Source organism: Mobula birostris, chromosome 9 (assembly GCF_030028105.1).
Source record: "Mobula birostris isolate sMobBir1 chromosome 9, sMobBir1.hap1, whole genome shotgun sequence".
NCBI lineage: Eukaryota > Metazoa > Chordata > Chondrichthyes > Myliobatiformes > Myliobatidae > Mobula > Mobula birostris.
Genome location: NC_092378.1, coordinates 117274987 through 117296131, shown reverse-complemented (window position 1 = coordinate 117296131; position 21145 = coordinate 117274987). Strand labels below are relative to the sequence as shown.

Here is a 21145-nt window from a genome sequence, read left to right as displayed (position 1 = left end):
GTTGTTATGGTGACACATACATCGATAATAAATTTACTTTGAACTTTGAAATTTGAACTCAAACTGAAAAGTCACCTCAAAAATTGAAGACATCAACAGGTTAAAATAGAAGATAAAGATCAGTGATTTACTCAATACAAACACTCAGAAAAACCCTAATAATTCATTGACTTAACTCGTATTTAATCAGATGTCATAAATCTTCGATCTTTTCCTCATCAAGAAAAGAGTAGTTCCATTTTAATACAAGGCAGCTCCTAATGCTTCATAATACAATAATTTGAAAAAGCAAATTATAACCTACCTTCTAAGTATTTTAAGGAAGTCTAAATTGGAAAACCCATGTTAGGCTACATTAGAGTCATGGGAATTTCACATGGAATAATTCACACATTGCAAATCAGTGGGATAATTCACCTGACACTTAATCATTTTTCTTCCTAATGTTATTGCATTGGTTGCCATGTTTATCAAGGAAAAATTACAAAGGTCTGCGATTTATCACTGAATTATTAATGTTTTGCACACTTCTGAGGTAAGACAACAAATGCTTCTGTTTTTCAATTTCACACAATGACTGTGTTTGTTTACTTTAAGAACAACTTACCTTTCTAAGGGGTGGCCTCCTCTAAGATTGAGGTAATTTACATTTCAAGATTTGAATGCGTTTCCAGAATATTGCATGAGATTTTTTGACAAAATATATCTGAGGTTAATATAACAATTCAACAGTCTTTAATACAAAAAACAGTTAAAGCAAAGGCATGGGAATTAAACTGACAACTGATTAAGAAGACACACACGGCATATTTAGAATCAAAATGACACAGCACCAGCCATGTAGCCAATCACATTGTGCTGGCTCTTTGTAAGTGGTATGCAATCAGTTCATTTGTCTTGTTTTCTTCACAGGCTCAACAATTTAGCTGTTCTTATTCTCTAATTTGTCCCCCTTTTGAAAATCATTTTTGAACCTTTTCTGTTGGCCTTTCAGGTCAAAACAATTCTCTGAGTGAAAATAATTTTCCTCACTACACCGTGGTTTCTTTGCCTTATATTTCAGTCCTTGAGATATTGATACACTTATCAATGGGAAGAGTTTATCCTAAATAATTATCAGAATTGTTCATAATTTTAGAACTTTTTTATTACCTCCATTCCTCATGGACACAGAATATTTCCAGCTGACCCATTGCTGATCAAAGAAGAACTGCAGTATTTTCCTATTTTGCTGTTTAGTAAGAACAGTAAGCCTGGCTAATAACAGTGGCTGACACAGTAATGTATCAAAAGTTAAAACACACATTGCTTGAAGGGATAAACATATGTAACATACAACATTGTTTCCTTTTAAAATAAGTTACAAACCTTCACAAATAATAAATATGAGTACGAGTGTAACTATTCTACAGGTTAACTATTTACAAACTTAAGTAAAATTTTACAATTTAACTTAGTTTGTAAATAGTTAACCTGTAGAATAGTTATTTGAGCACAAACACATGAAGTGCAGTCAGCAATGACAAATTGAGCAAAGCATAACTCTGCTTCTTGTCTAATCTTCTCAACTACAAGTCTGCAACAATTTGTCAGTGTTTATCCCAATGAAGTAAATTCAATAAATGATTTGTTTGCCTTCAAATCAGAGGCTAAGGGTCATCTGACAGAGGTAGACGAGAAGCATAGATATGTGGGCAGAGAAAAACTTTTCCCCTTAATGGCAAAGCCTAAAATCTGGGACACACATTTAAGGCATGAAGTAAGAGATTTTGAGCGGACCTGAGAAAAATGGTTAATATCCACACAATCCCTGAGACGGTGCGGGCAGGAACAGTTATATAATTAGAAAACATTTGGATGAGCACGGATCACCAAAGCATTGATGACTAGGTTCTGATTAGTGGGGTTAGTATAGGTGGGTATTTCATGGTCTGTAGACTGATGGACCTATTTTCATGCTGTATGACTCCCTGACTTCTCCAAAGGAACAAAGAAAGAATAGACAAGAGAAAATCTGCAAATGTTGGAAAACCAAGCAACACACACAAAATGCTGGAGGAACTCAGCAGGCCAGGCAGCATCTATGGCGGGGGCGGGGGGGGGGAAGTACAGTCGATGTTTCGGGCCAAGACTGTTTGGCAGGATTGAAAGAAAGTACAGCACAGAAACAGGCCCTTCACCCCACAATGTCTGTGCCAAATTAAACTAAATCTCTTCTATCTGTACATGAGCCATATCCCTCCATTCCCTGCATAGTTATGTGCCCGCCCAAAACCCCCTCAAATACCACTACTTCCACCAGTAACCTTGGTAGTCTGTTTCGGGCACTGAACATTCCCCATGTAAAAAACTTGCCCTACACCTCCTTTAAACTTTCCCCATCTCATCTTTAATGCATAGTGACTACAGACAACAGATATCTCATGACACATGCTGAAAAATACCTTGACTGGGCGTGCATAATTCAGTATATATTTCAGAACACCTATTGTACCATCCAAACTTATCAAAGACTCATAGCTCATTTAACTACCAGAGAATTTGCAGTTACATATTGCATTCAAAATATTTCCAAGTCTCACAAACCCAAAAATCACACTTTATAACTTAAATTTTTCTTCTTGTTTACCATCATGTTTTCTTCCTGTATGCTCAGGTTCACATTGGCAATTATTTGTGTGACAACTCTATGGGTGCAGGATCTTCGCTTTTTTTTTCTGCGGACATTTAGAAGTTATGAAGTCATTGGCTCCTGCCATTCCCTCATTAGATGGTTTCTGGTGCATGCAACATCATCATCATGGTTTTAGCAATCTTACTGCCCCTTGGCAACAGCATACCGAGTCAATATCACTGGATCTAAACCTGAGTAATACTGTTCATTGGATTTTCTGGCTCCGTCAATTGCCTTCAGATACTAACACGATCCTCACTCAAGGAAGTTAGCTCAGTGTGAGTCTGCTATTTTCTTCAAGAACTATTCATGCCATCTTCTGGCTCCATCAACTGCCTTCAGATATTAACATGATCCTCCCTCAGAGAAGTTAGCTCAGTGCGAGATTGCTTCAGGCCATCAAGCATCTCTGTGATCTGCCAAAGTCACATGGGTATGATGCCTCTTTTTCAAAGCCTATGCAACCTCTTTTGACACAGCATCACCGCTCACGTTGGTTGAAGTGGCTTTGCTAGAACATGCTATGACATATTTCTCACCATCCAAGCATCTCACATTAGCAAAGGATGAAGGCTTAGAAGAGGCGTTTGCAGCAAATGAGCTGAGGTAAGGTAAAAAAGTGACTATGCCACAGAAGTGAAAGGCAGAAGGAGTGGTTATGATTTACAATAGATTGATGAGTCATTCATCTGTAATGCCTCCTCTCACTTTAGCTCAGTCTATCAACATATCCTTGTCTTTCCATCGTATCTTCAGATGGAAATTTTCCAGCGTACAAATCCAATATGTTTTCTTGTGTACAGTCTAAATGGCACATAAATAGATAAGGGTGAGCAGCCCCATGTTGATGATTGCACGTGTGCAATCTGAAGCAGAGATCCTAGTTTGTCTGCACTCGTACAGGTCTGTATTCAGATGAATGGGCATTTTTCCAAGGTTAGAGCCTCACCAATTTTCACGTAGTCAGCGACTCACAATCCAGCATAGTAAAAAAATTCCTGGGGGCGCTGCCCAGTTCCCTCCATATTAATGAATGACCTTTCTGTGTCATGTATTATACGTTTCCTTAAGTTATGAGTTCACTTGTGATTACTTCATTTTGATATACTCGACATACAGTTTTCCTTGTAGTCCGTATATGTTGTGATGGAGGACAACAATAAAATTTCAGATCACTGATATTTTTATGATGAAAAATTAATTTTTTCTCTCTCTTTCCACAGATAGTGGCTGACCTACTGAGTATTTTGTTTTGGATTTTCAACAATTACAGTAGGTTTGCTTCTGTTCTTTCTAATTCTCACAGCAATGCCTTCATGGCTAACAAGGAAGGTCAAAAACCAACCTAAGAGCCAAAGAGAAGGCTTATAATAGAGTAAAAATTAGTGGGAAGTTAGGGGATTGGGAGTTTTAAAATACCAACAGAAGGCAACTAAAAAAGTAATTAAGAAGGTAAATATAGAATATGAAAATAAGCTAGCCAATAATATTAAAGAGGATACCAAAGTTTCTTCAGTTACATAAAGTGTAAAAGAGATGTGAGAGTGGATATCAGATGACTGGAAAACTATGCTGGAGAGGTAGTAATGGGTGGATGAACTGAATAAGTATTTTGCATCAGTCTTGCACTGTGGAAGATACCAGCAGCAAGGTGAAAGTTCCAAGTGTCAGGGGTCATGAAGTGTGTGAAGTTACCATTACGAGGGAGAAGGTTCTTAGGAAGATGAAAGGTCTGAAGGTAGATAAGTCACCTGGACCAGATGGTGTTCACCCCACGGTTCTGTAAGAGGTGGCTGAATAGATTGTGGAGGAATCAGTATTAATCTTTCGAGAATCACTAGATCTTGGAATGGTTCTGGAAGACTGGAAAATCACAAATGTAATTCCACTATTCAAAAAAGGAGAGAAGCAGAAGAAAAGAAACTATAGACCAGCTCTTCTGACCTCAGTGGTTGGGAAAATGTTGGAGTCGATTATTAACGATGTGGTTTTGGGGTACTTGGAGACACATGATAAAATAGGTTGCAGTCGGCATGGTTTCCTCAAGGGAAATTCTTGCCTGATAAATCTGTTAGAATTTTTTAAAGAAATAACAAGCCTCCGGCACTGAGTCTGACCCGGTGGTGCAGAAGCGTGGGACCGAGAAGAGGAGAGTTGTCGTCATTGGGGACTCTATAGTCAGGGGAGCAGACAGGAGATTTTGTGGACGTGAGAAGGACACCCGCATGGTTTGTTGCCTCCTGGGTGCCAGGGTCCGGCATGTCTCTGACCGGGTGCATGACATCCTGGTATGAGAGGGAAAGCAACCAGAAGTCGTGATACATGTTGGGACCAACAACATAGGTAGGAAGAGGGATGAGGTCCTGAAGTGTGAGTTTCGGGAACTAGGCAGAAGGCTGAAGAACAGGATCTCAAGGGTGGCGTTCTCAGGATTGCTGCCAGTGCTACGTGGCAGTGATGGTAGGAATTGGAGGAGATGGCAGTTGAATGCGTGGCTGAGGAGTTGGTAGAGGGAGCAGGGTTTTAGATTTTTGGATCATTGGGATCTCTTCTGGGGAAGGTGGGACCTGTACAGATTGCATGGGTTGCACCTGAACTCGAGGGGGAGCAATATCCTTGCAGGTAGGTTTGCTAGCATGGTTTGGGAGGGTTTAAGCTAATTTGCAAGGGGGATGGGACCCAGAGCGATAGAGCAGTGAAAGAAGTGCATGGAGTAAAGCCAGATCTAACATACAGAGAGGCTTTGAGGAAAGAGAAGCAGAATAAATGGTGTAAAGACAGTAAGGTAGAAGGGCTGAAATGTGTGTACCTCAATGCAAGAAGCATCAGGAACAAAGGTGATGAACTGAGAGCTTGGATACATACATGGAATTATGATGTAGTGGCCATTACAGAGACTTGGCTGGCACCAGGGCAGGAATGGATTCTCAACATTCCTGGATTTCAGTGCTTTATTAGGGATAGAGAAGGGGGAAAAAGGGGAGGAGGAGGAGGGGTGGCATTACTGGTCAGGGATACTATTACAGCTGCAGAAAGGGTGGGTAATGTAGCAGGATCCTCTTTTGAGTCAGTATGGATGGAAGTCAGGAACAGGAAGGGAGCAGTTACTCTATTGGGGGTATTCAATAGGCCCCCTGGTAGCAGCAGAGATACAGAGGAGCAGATTGGGAGGCAGATTTTGGAAAGTCGCAAAAATAACAAGGTTGTTATCATGGGTGACTTTAACTTCCCTAATATTGATTGGCACCTGATTAGTTCCAAGGGTTTAGATGGGGCAGAGTTTGTTAAGTGTGTCCAGGACGGATTCCTGTCACAATATGTGGACAGGCCGACTAGAGGGAATGCCATACTAGATCTAGTACTAGGTAATGAACTGGGTCAGGTCACAGATCTCTCAGTGGGTGAGCATCTGGGGGACAGTGACTACCGCTCCCTGGCCTTTAGCATTATCATGGAAAAGGATAGAATCAGAGAGGACAGGAAAATTTTTAATTGGGGAAGGGCAAATTATGAGGCTCTAAGGCTAGAACTTGCGGGTGTGAATTGGGATGATGTTTTTGCAGGGGAATGTACTATGGACATGTGGTCGATGTTTAGAGATCTCTTGCAGAATGCTAGGGATAAATTTGTCCCGGTGAGGAAGATAAAGAATGGTAGTGTGAAGGAACCATGGGTGACAAGTGAGGTAGAAAATCTAGTCAGGTGGAAGAAGGCAGCATACATGAGGTTTAGGAAGCAAGGATCAGATGGGTCTATTGAGGAATATAGGGAAGCAAGAAAGGAGCTTAAGAAGGGGCTGAGAAGAGCAAGAAGGGGGCATGAGAAGGCCTTGGCGAGTAGGGTAAAGGAAAACCCCAAGGCATTCTTCAATTATGTGAAGAAAAAAAGATGACAGGAGTGAAATTAGGACCGATTAGAGATAAAGGTGGGAAGATGTGCCTGGAGGCTGTGGAAGTGAGCGAGGTCCTCAATGAATACTTCTCTTCGGTATTCACCAATGAGAGGGAACTTGATGATGGTGAGGACAATATGAGTGAGGTTGATGTTCTGGAGCATGCTGATGTTAAGGGAGAGGAGGTGTTGGAGATGTTAAAATACATTAGGACAGATAAGTCCCCGGGGCCTGACAGAATATTCCCCAGGCTGCTCCACGAGGCAAGAGAAGAGATTGCTGAGCCTCTGGCTAGGATCTTTATGCCCTCGTTGTCCACTGGAATGGTACCGGAGGATTGGAGGGAGGCGAATGTTGTTCCCTTGTTCAAAAAAGGTAGTAGGGATAGTCTGGGTAATTATAGACCAGTGAGCCTTACGTCTGTGGTGGGAAAGCTGTTGGAAAAGATTCGTAGAGATAGGATCTATGGGCATTTAGAGAATCATGGTCTGATCAGGGACAGTCAGCATGGTTTGTGAAGGGCAGATCGTGTTTAACAAGCCTGATAGAGTTCTTTGAGGAGGTGACCAGGCATATAGATGAGGGTAGTGCAGTGGATGTGATCTATATGGATTTTAGTAAGGCATTTGACAAGGTTCCACATGGTAGGCTTATTCAGAAAGTCAGAAGGCATGAGATCCAGGGAAGTTTGGCCAGGTGGATTCAGAATTGGCTTGCCTGCAGAAGGAAGAGGGTCATGGTGGAGGGAGTACATTCAGACTGGAGGATTGTGACTAGTGGTGTCCCACAAGGATCTGTTCTGGGACCTCTACTTGTCGTGATTTTTATTAACAACCTGGATGTTGGGGTAGAAGGGTGGGTTGGCAAGTTTGCAGATGACACAAAGGTTGTTGGTGTTATAGATAGCGTAGGGGATTGTCAAAGATTGCAGAGAGACATTGATAGGATGCAGAAGTGGGCTGAGAAGTGGCAGATGGTGTTTAACCCTAAGAAGTGTGAGGTGGTACACTTTGGAAGGACAAACTCCAAGGCAGAGTACAAAGTAAATGGCAGGATACTTGGTAGTGTGGAGGAGCAGAGGGATCTTGGGGTACATGTTCACAGATCCCTGAAAGTTCCCTCACAGGTGGATAGGGTAGTTAAGAAAGCTTATGGGGTGTTAGCTTTCATAAGTCGAGGGATAGAATTTAAGAGTTGCAATGTAATGATGCAGCTCTATAAAATTCTGGTTAGGCCACACTTGGAGTACTGTGTCCAGTTCTGGTCGCCTCACTATAGGAAGGTCGTGGAAGCATTGGAAAGGGTACAGAGGAGATTTACCAGGATGCTGCCTGGTTTATAGAGTATGCATTATGATCAGAGATTAAGGGAGCTAGGGCTTTACTTTTTGGAGAGAAGGAGGGTGAGAGGAGACATGATCGAGGTGTATAAGATGATAAGAGGAATAGATAGAGTGGATAGCCAGCGCCTCTTCCTCAGGGCACCACTGCTCAATACAAGAGGACATGGCTTTAAGGTAAGGAGTGGGGAAGTTCAAGGGGGATATTAGAGGAAGGTTTTTTACTCAGAGAGTTGTTGGTGCATGGAATGCACTGCCTGAGTCAGTGGTGGAGGCAGATACACTAGTGAAGTTTAAGAGACTACTAGACAGGTATATGGAGGAATTTAAGATGGGGGCTTATATGGGAGGCAGGGTTTGAGGGTTGGCACAACATTGTGGGCCGAAGGGCCTGTACTGTGCTGTACTATTCTATGTTCTATGTTCTATGTACGACAGAGAAACAGGAATCTGTTGATGTTGTGTACTTGCATTTTCAGAAGGCCTTTAACAAGCTATGAGCCCTTGGTATTACATGAAAGATACTAGCATGGATAAAGCAGTGGCTGATTGACAGGAGGCAAAGAGTGGAAATAAAGGGAGACTTTTCTGGTTGGCTGCTGGAGACTGATTCTTTTTACGTTATATGTCAATGATTTGGATGATTGAATTGATGGTTTTGTTGCAAAGTTTGCAGATGATATGAAGGTAGGTGGAGAGACAACACACATCAAAATTGCTGGTGAACGCAGCAGGCCAGGCAGCATCTCTAGGAGGAGGTACAGTCGACGTTTCAGGCCGAGACCCTTCGTCAGGACTCAGGTAGTCCACAGGTGGAGAGACAGGTAGTTTTGAGGAAATTGAGAGTCTACAGAATGACTTAGGCAGGTTAGGAGAATGGGCGTAGAAATGGCAGATGGAGTACAGTCTCAGGAAGTGTATGGTCATGCGCTCTGGTGGAAGAAATAAAAGGTTTCACTATTTTGCATATGGAGAGAAAATACAAAAAAATGAAATGCAAAGGGACTTGGGAGTCCTTATGCAGGATTTCCAAAGGTTAATTTGCAGGTTGAGTCTGTGGTGAGGAAGGCAAATGTGATGTTAGCATTCATTTTAAGAGAACTAGAATATCAAAGCAAGGGCATAATGTTGAGATTTTACAAACCATTGGTGAGGCCTAACTTGGAGTATTATGAGTAGGTTTGGGCCCCTTATCTTAGAAAGGATGTGCTGAAACTGGAGAGGGTTCAAAGGAGGTTCATGAAAATTATTCCAGGATTAAACAGCTTGTCATATGAAGAGCATTTGATAGCTCTGAGCCTGTATTCACTGGAATTCAGAAGAATGAGGGATGACCTAATTGTAAACTATCAAATGGACTGGATGTAGAGAGGATGTTTCCTATGGTGGGAGTGTCTAAGATCAGGGGACACAGCCTCAGAATAGTGGGGTGTCCTTTTAGAACAGAGGTGTGGAGGAATTTCTTTAGCCAGAGATTGGTGAATCTGTGGAATTCATTGCCATGGGCAGCTGTGGAGGTCAAGTCTTTATGTATATTTAAGGCAGAGGTTGATAGATTCTTGATTGGCCAGGGCATGAAGGGTGCGGGGGGGCGGGGTGGTGGGTGGGGGAAAGCAAGTGTTTGGGGCTGAGAGGAAAAATGGATCAGTCATGATGAAATGGCGAGGGAGACTCGATGGACCAAATGGCCTAATTCTGCTCCTGTATCTTATGGTCTTTCCTCCTGATGTTTCTATTTTTTTCTTTTTGATGCCAAATACAATTGGAAAAAGGCAACAATTATATCAGTGCCTAAGAAGAATAATGTGAGCTGCCTTAATGACTATCACCCGGTAGCACCCACATAAACAGCGATGAAATGCTTTGAGAGGTTGGTCATGACTAGACCGAACTCCTGCCTCAGCAAGGACCTGGACCCATTGCAATTTGCCTATCGCCTCAATAGGTCAATGGCAGATGCAATCTCAATGGCTTTTCACATGGCCTTAGACCACCTGGACAATACAAACACCTATGTCAGGATGCTGTTCATCGACCATAGCTCGGCATTTAACACCATCATTTCCATAATCCTGATTGAGAAGTTACGGAACCTGGGCCCCTGTACCTTGCTCTGCAATTGGATCTTCGACTAACTAACTGGAAGACCACAATCTGTGCGGATTGGTGATAATATCTCCTCCTTGCTGGCGATCAACATTGGTGCACCTCAAGGGTATGTGCTTAGCCACTGCTCTATATACCCATGACCGTGGCTAGGCATAGCTTAAATACCATCTATAAATGTGTTGGTGATACAATCATTGTTGGTAGAATCCCAGATGGAGACGAGAGAGCGTACAGGAGTGAGATATGCCAACTAGCGGATTTACTGTGACCTTGCATTCAACGTCAGTAAGATGAAAGGGCTGATTGTGGACTTCAGGAAGAGTAAGACGAAGGAGCACATACCAATCCTCATAGAGGGATCAGAAGTGGAGAGAGTAAGCAGTTTCAAGTTCCTGGGTGTCAAGGTCTCTGAGGACCTAACCTGGTCCCAACATATCGGTGCTGTTATAAAGAAGGCAAGACACTGTCTTTATTTCATTGGGAGTTTGTAGAGATTTGGTAAGACAACAAGTACACTTAAAAACATCCATAGATGTATCGTGAGAACATTCTGACAGGCTGCATCACTGTCCAGTACAGGGGTGGGGGGGAGGGGTTGCCACTGCACAGGACTGAAAGAAGCTGCAGAGGGTTGGAAATTTAGTTAACTCCATCTTGGGTACTAAGTACCCAGGACATCTTCAAGGTGCAGTGTCTCAGAAAAGCAGCGACCATTATTAAGGCCCCCCAGCACCCAGGGCATGCCCTTTTCTCACTGTTACCATCAGGTAGGAGGTACATAAACCCTGAAGCACACACTCAGCGATTCAGGAACAGCTTCTTCCCCTCTGCCATCCAATTCCTAAATGGACATTGAACCCGTGAACACTACCTCACTTTTAAAATATATATTATTTCTGCTTCTTGCATGATTTTTAATCTATTCAAGATACATGTACTGTATTTATTTATTCTTTCTTCTTCTGTATTACGTATTGCATTGAACTGCTGCTGCTAAGTTAACACATTTCACGTCACATGCCTGTGATAATAATAAATCTGATTCTGACTCTGATACCACAGGGGCAGCAGTCAGCCATTGAGCTCACATTGAAAAAGATTTTTACTTTTCACTGAAATCCATCATCTCCTGTTACACTTACTTAGGAGAGCAGCCTAAAGGAAAGTAGAAAGAGAACTGAAACAATTTACTTTTGAACATAATGCGCCAGTTCGAACGTTTCAACGTGGGACTACAAAACCCAGAATCTTTCAGCGGCTTGCGTCTGATGTCAGCCAAAGAGCGCGGTTACGTCTGTGCGTCAGTTCCTGTTTAAAGGATCGTGCTTGAACAGACTGGGGCCCTGAGCTGTCGAGCGAGATGGAAAGCGGAGCTTGGTGGCGGCGGGCGGATAGGGAGCGAATACGGTAGAGATTCTGGAACGGTGTGTCTTTTTGATTGTACCTATCTGCGACGTGCGGCGAAAAGTGAAAAGGCGAAGGAACGGCGGTGGCTGCTGCCTCCGGATCCGGCCTCTCTTCAACACCCTGAGAGTTGGTGAGAGAAACTCCTTCCCTTCTTGGGGGGGTGGGGAACTGTCAGCCTGGGAGTGCGATCTGGAAGAGTTGGCAACGAGGCGGGTCGGCAGCCACGCTCTCTTAACTTACAGGGACCAGCTTCCAGATGTATCCCCTCACTCCACTATTGTCCCCGCTACCCCTCTAATCAGACTTCCTCTTGTACGTTTCCTACTTGTACCTCCGTCGCTCTAATCAACCCTCCCCTGCTCATTTCGCCAACCCTCTAATCAGCCCTCGCCCTGCACATATCCTACTGGTACCCTCGATCTTCGAATCAACACCCTTGCACGTATTATCCTCGTCCCTGTCCCTCTCATCAGACCTCTCCTGCATATATGTCGCTGCATTCTCTGCCCCTGAAATCACCCCTCTCCTCCACACATCACATCTGACCACTCAAAAAAACGTTCTCAGTAAAAATGCTGGTTGTGGGGTAGCAAGGTTGATAAGGAGCCAGGTTCCTTGAATCATTTGACCAGAGGTTCAGCCTCTCACACTTTGCCAACTCCCAAACCTCTCACCACAAACATGCCCTTAATCTGTGACTTAATTTGCTACTGTCTCCTTGTCCTGAATTCTCTTTATTGTTGTTTCTTTTTTGTTTGTTTCCTTTGGCTTCTGCTTTCCATCATCTTGGCTACCCACCTATTTCCCCCCCCCCCCCACCCATCCACCATCTTCACTCAAATAATTGATTGGAGAGGGGGATATTTGTTAACTAAGAAGTATCGTGAAGGAATTATAATTTGGAAGAACTTCTTATAGTACAATATCAGGTCTGTAAAACAATGGCCACCCAATCTACATTGGCTGCTATTTCAGTCTGTCTCAAGGCCGCTGCTTGTCCTCTAGAATGTTGGTAGGCTTTTGCCTGAAGGATGTAAATAGGAGGAGTAGCTAGCCAGCTTCCTATTCATTCTGTGGTTAAATAAAATCACATCTGGTCTTTTGCTGGGCTCCTTTTTCTTGCACCAACTCCACTTCTCTAAGTTCCCTTAATATATAAGAAGCTGTTAGAACTTTCCCTTGAATATCTTTAACTGAGGCTGGACAACCCTCTTGGGTAAAGAATTCAGAAGATTCACTTCTTGTTTTACTTCATCTGTCCTGAATAGCCATTGGCTTATTTTAAGATTGACCCCCCCCCCCATTCTCAACACTCCATTGAAGGGAAATACTATCCCTGTGTCTACCCTGTTATGTAAAAATTCTGCAAGTTTCTGTTAGCTCACTTCTCATTCTTTTTAAATTTGAGTGAGTTGAAACTCAACGGTGCTTAACTTCATATGCAACAATCCTAACATCCATAAATCAATCTGCTGTCCCCTCACTGCTTCCCAGAGCTCCTCTGGCCCTCTCTTGCAGCCACCTGTGGGGTTCATCATCTGTGCACTCAACCCCACACTTGTCTCTTTCCGTAGCAGACAGTGAAACAAGCAGGTAACCTGGATTGGTTTGGTGAACAACAGTTCAATATAGTCCAGGCATTCTATATTTTTGAAAACAAAGATTTTTCCCTGGAGGCTGATTGTTTCTCTATATTAATACTGTTGTGCTCTGTTTGATACCCTTGAGCTCCAGTTGTGCATTTGTCCAAGTAGAAAAACTATAGACTGGCAATTATATATTTAATTATATATTGACTATGATATATTTAGTTTATAGTCTTTTATTGTAACCATTTGCAGCTCTTTGAGTTCAATCACCAAGTCTTAGCACTTATTTCTCAGTCAGGCCAGAGAATTCACAGTATAACACAGAACTGTTAACAAACCTTCTGAGAAATTATTACGATTCTTGCAACCATGTACAAATAGATAGGTATCCACCATTTGGTGATGTGCTTCTTAATGGATAAGTTTCAAACTAAAAATCACACTGAAACACCATTGTCAATTTACCATCAAAATGTAGATATAATCTGGAAGAATAAAGTTTCAGAAATAGTCCTAACAATGGGCAGAGAAGTTTGCCCTCCATTTATTATCAGATAAGTAAATCAACACGTTCAAAAGATTATAGGAGCGGTGCCTGATCTCTTCTGAGTTGGCTGAGTAGTAATGGATAACAGCTGCCAGCTCTCTCAGTACAGCCTTCTAGTTCCACCTACCAGACTTTTCAATGCAGTGTTGTAATTTTTTTTTCTCCACCATGTACTTACCCAGTGTGCTCCCTCAGAAGGGGACTTTGCTGCTACCATGTTTACATTATTCTCTTCTTGCCTGTGACATTTAGCCCTTGACCCTTCCACCAACGGGACAGCTTTCAATGATCCACTCTGTCACCTCAGCCTTTGAGTCCAAGAAAACAGTCCTAGCCTTTCAAAGCCTTGTGAAATAGTCCTTCATTCCATTAAGTCTTTGCTTGACTCTCACTCCAGTTTGAATACTTCCTGCAATTGGGTGACTAGAATTGTATATGGGTATTCTTGTTGAGGCCAGGTCTGTGTTTTATACAAATACAGTATTATCACTGTTCTTGATATTGAGTCTAGGGAAATGCTATTATTCAATATCCTGCAAATGAAGCAACAGCCTTTTACCATAACCCACTATTCTTGGTATCTGTTTCTTTTATGCTCTGTGCTGATAAGCTTTTAATATGGCTCCTTATCAAAAGCTGCCTTGTAGTTCAAGCACACACAATTGATATGTTGCTGTCATTCATTCTGTCTATCATCTCATCAAAAATTGTCAAATTGGTTAATTGCTATTTGAGCTTGCCATATCATGCTGCTTAGCCTTCATTGAGTTATCTGCAAAAAAAAATCAGTCTTGGCCTAGATGGATATTTCTCAAAGTTTCACCATTGAGGTTAAACTGATGAGCCTATAGCTGCTGAATTTACCCATACATTCTCACCTAGCAAGGGGATTAACATTACTCAGACTCCACACACCTCAAGCAGCACAAGGTGGTAGGTGAAAGCTGGGAGAGAGGGAGGGAGGGAGGGGTGAAGTTAAGGGGGGGAAGCTGATGGATGAAAAAGAGAGAGCTGGAGAAGAGAGAATCTGATAGGAGAGGGTAGATGACCAGGGAAGAGGGAAGTGATGGGCAGGTAAGGAGATGAGGTGAGAGGGGGAAATGGGAATGGTGAAGGGGGGGCAGTTATCAGAAGTTGGAGAAATCGATGTTCATGCCATCAGCTGGGAGGCTACCCTGGCGTAATATAAGGTGTTGCTCCTCCAGCCCGTGTGTGGCCCATTGTGGCAGTAGAGGAGGCCATAGACTGGCATGTTGGAACGGGAAACTATTATTATGCTAGGATACATTGAGATGCAGGCAACCCCCGCGTTACAGGGTCCATATCCTTGTATGCCTTGGCTCTTCAGGTAGGTGCTGTCCAGATCCTTTTTGAATGTTGTGCATGTGGTTGCCTCCACCAACCAACCTCTCCATGGAAATCATGTCTACCTTTTTTTTTAAAAAAAAATTATTCACTACTTGGATGGCTAACAAAATTTAATTCTATTTTCACTGACTCTAGGGAAATGTTTATGTTGAGCTTAAGCCTACTTTAAATGCTCTAATGTTTCTTCCTCTAAAACCACCATAAAAAAGGATCATAATTCCCTTGTTTAGATTTTGTGGTCATTTGGGTAAGTCACCTACTGCTTTTTGCTGAATGACTTGCTGCTTTTTGAAAGTTGTCCCCACTGATCTTCAAATACCTCTTTGTTTCATTACAGGTATCTCCTTCCATAAAGTGCTAATCTTTGTGTCTCAATATCCATTGGGATATGTTGGGCTATAATTTCAAAGTGGATTTAAGAGGCGAAGGCAGAATCAGAAATCAGAATTGGGTTTATTAGCACTGGCATGTGACATGAAATTTGCCAACTTAGCAGCAGTTCAATTCAATATATAATATAGAAGAAACAAATCTTATTCAGTATACTTTAGACAGTATATGTATATTGAATATATTTAAAATGTGCAAAAATCAGAAATACTGTATATTTTAAAAAAATGAGGTAGTGTCCAAAGATTCAATGTCCATTTAGGAATTGGCAGAGGGGAAGAAGCTGTTCCTGAATCGCTGAGTGTGTGCCTTCAGGCTTCTGTACCTCCTACCTGATGGTAACAGTGATAAAAGGGCATGGCCTGGGTACTGGAAATCCTTAATAATGGATGCTGCCTTTCTGAGACACCGCACTTTGAAGATGTTCTGTGTACCTTGTACGCTAGTACCCAAGAAGAAGCTGACTAAATTTACAACCCTCTGCAGCTTCTTTTGTGGGTCAGTGAAAAGGAATTAAATTTTGTCAGCCAGCCAAGTAACGAATAATTTTTTTAAAAAAGGTAATTATGTTTTCCATGGGGAGGGCAATTGAAAGTTGGAATGTACTGGTCAGTTGGTTGGTGGAGGCAGCCACATGCACAACATTCAAAAAGGATCTGGACAGCACCTTCCTGAATAGCCGAGGCATATGTAAGGATATGGACCCTGTAATGTGGGGGGCGGGGGGAGGGTTACCTGCATCTCAATGTAACCTAGCAGAATAATTGATGATTAAAAGCAAAATATCCATGTAGAAGAGACCCACCCTTTAAAAGTGCAGAAATCAATTATCACAGTGTATTTTAATCTTAATACCTCCAATTTAGTTATTAGGTAACTGAAAATGATCAAAATGGGGAGATTGTAGTCTGCTATAATGCGCTATCCCTGCCCATTAAACAGCATAGAAAAAAATCTTGATGCAACTTTTTAAAAAAAAAATCTGTGCAAGCTTCTAGTCAGAACTACTACTAATGACAATGAAAATTAATTTAAAGAGCAAATAAACAAAAGGGCACCAGAGTTGTTTTCTGTTGCCCCTTGTGTGTCATGCAGTGTTCAAAAGTGAAGCCTGCATGTCTTGGGTTGTAATGATTGAGTGCGGTTTGGGTTTTGCAGGAAATTAGGAAATAAAATGCATTCAAATTTGTGTTGGCTCCAAATGAGAAGAACTGCTTCTATCTTTGAAAGAGCTAACTTGAAAAATTTGAGCTATAATTTGTTTACCTGCTGCACAGAATCCTTCATTAAAATTGTGAATTTTTAAAAAATGGATTGTGGATTAAAATATTCAAGACATTTTTGGTTGTCAGCATAATTTCAATAAAGGTGATCAAAAGATATGTAAAAATGTTATTTGAATTCAGGAAAAACTATTTTCAGTTTAATTGTAGAACTGTTGAGCGTTATTCTTAACGTAGTGCTTTGTGACCTCTGATGTTGCAACATTTGCTCCTTACTACACTGAACTGTCAGCCTTCATAATGGACTCAAGTCTCAGGAGTGGGTCCTGTTAGGAGAGGCAGAATACCACCAGAATTAAGTAGTCTTCGTAATGTTGGCAGGAGTAAAAGCAAAATATTTGACCTGATGAACTATATATTGATGTACTGAAGAGGACTGGTGGCATTGTACTTTCTTCAGTTTAGTACAGTATCATTGACGTAATTGCATTATCTGTACACTTCATTCAATACGTAACATTTTCTTGTTCATTGTGGCAATTATCCTATCCTTTCTCAAGGTTGACCGTTTTCTGCCAGATCTCTAAATTGCCAAAAAGTGATTAGACATTGGTCTAAAGCACATTTCTCATGCGGCCATAGTTTTGCAAATGTTCTTGAAGAATAGCTGCTGTTATAATATAGAAATGCTAGAGTCAAATCTCACTTTTTAAAGGTGGTGTATAACCTGTAGTGAAAGACATGATATAGGTAAGTGGTTGTGCCCATCGAAGTTAACAGATGGGTGTTATCATCTACTACCTTGATCCTGGAAAGAAAATGGCTTATTCATGCATTATTTGCTCAGTTCTCCAATGCATTATCTGTCTTGGTTTCAGGAGACGATCCTGAACTTTCCAGAGCAGGAATTCTGTACAATCAGTGAATCAATTGTGTACTGTGATTTTTGCCAATGATGATTCCACTCTTCCTGTCTCAATAAATGCTGTTTTCTAGCTCCTCTGCACTATCTGTTGCTTCTTGCTGTTCCCCTAACCATGACTTCTTTACTGTAGTTTATTTCAGAGAATAAATGTTTTGAAAGTCTTGCTAAAGCCTTCCACTTTTCAGACTGGGATTTAATTTTGTCTTGCCAGTAAATTCATCACTGTATTCTGTGCATGATTTTCTTGTGACTTTCGGATGGGTCCAAGTCAGTTCTCAAATCGTATGATGATTTAGACAAGCCAATAATAGTCTAATCAAATCATGGGACATCTTAGAGTAATCAGTTAACCTACCCGGTACCTCTTGGGAGGAAACTGGAGCACATGGAGGGGGGGCGGGGGGAATCCCAAGCGTTCTATGAGGAGGACATATCAAGACTCCTTACGGAGGAGTGCCACGTAATAGTATATCATAACATAATCTATTAACATCATCCTATAACCATATAATAGTATAATTATCGTGCTGTGGAATGTGCAGTCCATGCCCTGCAATGGTAGAGGATTACCAGGAGATAGTATCCTTGAAGCATTTTCTCTATCAGTCTCCATAAAATGCGGAATCCTTACTGATTCAGGAAAATCCCTGGGTAGCCACTGTTTAAAATGGAGAAGGAGCATCCAGAAAGGCACTGGGCATTTTTATGGTGGGTATATTGGAATGGAACTGGATCTATCCGCATACCCTCACATGCAATACCTCCAGAGAGTGTAGATCTCGCAGTAGTTATCATAGAAGAAACTGGACAGAAACAAGTCACCTTTGACCCCAACTGACTGAGAAGGTTGATTTACTCCTCTTTCAGATGAGTATATTTGAAAACAATGCTACCCCACCCTTCCTGAAAAACAGCTTCTACTACTTTATAATTAAAGCACCTAGCCACTCTTTTCAGTTTCATTGCTGTGGCCACATTTCTGGTTGATACTAACTTTGAAAGAATTATTTGTCTTTGACCGTGAGCTTGTCTGGTAGGGGCTGTCAGCATTGTTATTTACCTACAGTGATCCAGCTATATTTATACAATTACAGACTTTTAAAAACTCAATGCTCAAGAGTATGAGAAAAGCATTAAAAATTTTTTTTTGTATCCACTTCACCCACCCCTAGCTTCTCCCATCCTCCTGGTGTGTCATTATTTAGGATGGTGTTGAATATTGGTAGCTCTGATTGGGGTGTGTGATGTGGTGTTCACCGAGCTTGACAAACCAACAACTGCGCGCTGAGGATGTCATCTCGACTGGTGATGAAACGTCTGCAGGCTAATTGCGCAGCTCTGTGAACACTGCAATGTCAAATGCATTGTTTTTATTTTCAATAAAGCTGTTTCTCCAGGATGTGAAATTTTCAAACTATATGTTATAGTAGTTCAGTGGTCTTCTTGAAATGACGGGCAAAGACTAGTAAATTTTAGTGCTAGATTAGGAACAGCGCAAGCCTAGGCCACATGGCCAGTCAAATTTGCTCTAACTTTCAATAAGAACATAGCTGGTCTGTTGTACTTAACTAACCTGTCTCAATAGCCTTTGAGTACATCAGTGCCCAAGAATCTTCTGATCTCATTCTTTCTTCATGATGAATCTGTCATCCACAGCTCTCTGAAAAGATAATTCCAAAGATTTACAGCCTTCTAAAAGGGAAAAATACACTCATTCTCTCATTACTAAATAGGTGATTTTTTTTTTTTTTGAGCATATCTCCTTCTAGATTCTCTTGTGAGAGGAAACGGTATCTATGTTATAGTTTACCCTGTTTACCTCAGACTTCAGATACAACACTGAGTCATGTCATCCTGAAGAAATTCTCTGACTAAGCAATAGTTGTGTGTGTGTGTATAAAGGGAGGACTGAGGATGAATGCAGGGCCCTGCACTATGTCAAATAGTGCAAGCTGAATCATCTGCAGTTCAACATTAGTGAGACAAAGGAGATGGTAATGGACTTCAGGAAGACTAGGCCTGCACTGCTCCCTGTTACTATTGTTATGGAGGACGTGGATGTGATGAGGACCTAAAGTGCCTGGGGTTACACTTGGATGACAGATTTGAGTCTAACACCAACAAAGAGGCTGTGTACAGGAAGGGCTAGTCACCTCTACTTCCTGAGGAGACTGAGGTCCTTTGGAGTGTCTTGTGTGTGGTTGTGTGGTGGTGTGCTGGGGCAATGGCATCATCGTGGGTGATGACAACAGGCTCAATAAACTGATTAGAAAGTCTGGCTCTGTTGTAGGAATTAAGCTAGACATTGGAGGCTGTGGTAGAGCAAAGGATCTTCTGGAAAATCCTGGCAATTCTGGACAATGTTTCTCACCCTCTGCATGCCACCTTGACTGCAAGAGAGGAACATATTTGGTAACAGATGAAGACAACTGTGCTGCTCCAAAGAGCACTGTATGAGGTCATTCTTACCCTTGGCCAGTAGGCTGTATAATGAGTTAACCTATAGTCGGGGAAGTGATGACCCCCCCCCCCCCCCCGTCAGACTGTTTGTGGTAACTTATTTTTTATTCTTTCTACTTCTCTTTTAATATTTATATCTGTGCACTTGTAATGCTACTGTGACATTAATTTCCTTTGGGATCAATAAAGTATCTATCTATTTTAAGAGAGTATGGGTTCACTCTTCAGTGCTTTCTCTTAATAAAAATCACCGATCCCAGGTATCAATCTGGAAGATACTGTTAGTTAAGCTATGCTGAAACCCCCAAGATGTTTTTGTCCTAATGAGTCTTTGAGTAAAACGTTAGAATATCAAAGCCATGAAGTAATGATTTTTGTTACACAACTTTGCATTACAGTTTAACTTTCGTACTTGGAAATGTAGTGAGTAATTGGAAGAACTTTTGAGGTTGATGAGACATACTATTGTCCATCTCATCCACATCTCCAGTGACCCAAGAACTGAACCTAAAATATAAACATAATGCTAGAAATGCTCAACAGGTGGATAGAGAAATGAGGATTATGTTTCAGATTAAAGACTTTCAACAGGGCTGAGCGTCTAGAAAGTTGTAAGTGTTGAGCAAAATTCCCTAATTTGCAGAGCTCAACATTAACCAAGAAACCTGCACTAGAGAATCACACCCAAGAGGAACTGCCCTTCAGATTACAACCTGATCGCACTGAAGCAGAGTCATTAATATACTAGGCATCAGTTATGGATGATTTTGGAAATTCCAGTCTTCATAAAGATAATAAAGCTAAAGAGGTGCCCATGTTTCCTATATTGGAAGCTGTCTTTAATGAGCCTGCAGATTTTCCTCTTGTTTCCAGTTGTATGGTTGTTTGGTTTGGTAATGCATAGATTGCTATTACTTAAATTCTCTAGTCGTTATTGTTTATTTAGAGGAGGATGTTGGTTGAGAGACAGAATAGAAAGTGACATTTACTGGAGGTGAAGGATTTGTGAACACTTATTTTGCAAGTGAGCTTGAAAGACTGAGTTTTCTAGTCTTTCTTGAAGTGGTTACGTTGAGGCATGTGTCTCCATGATTGCTTAGCTGTTGGTAATTCAGTTCAGTGCAATTGTACAGTAAATACTGATAAGTTATTCATCTGTCATAGATGCCATTGTTTTCTTGCACAACAGCCAAAGTTTACAGTGTGTATATATACAGTGGAT

At 41.5% G+C, this 21145-nt stretch overlaps 1 protein-coding gene across 2 annotated transcripts in view; it reads left to right on the top strand.

Annotated features, from left to right (window-relative positions):
- The first annotated feature begins 11324 nt into the window (after window positions 1-11324).
- Window positions 11325-21145, top strand: part of rnf216 (ring finger protein 216) — a 206596-nt gene continuing 196775 nt past the window's right edge. For both annotated transcript variants that reach the window (XM_072268673.1, XM_072268674.1), the window contains exon 1: window positions 11325-11551. The gene's annotated coding sequence lies outside the window, so the exon portion shown is untranslated. The remainder of the gene's footprint in view (window positions 11552-21145) is intronic.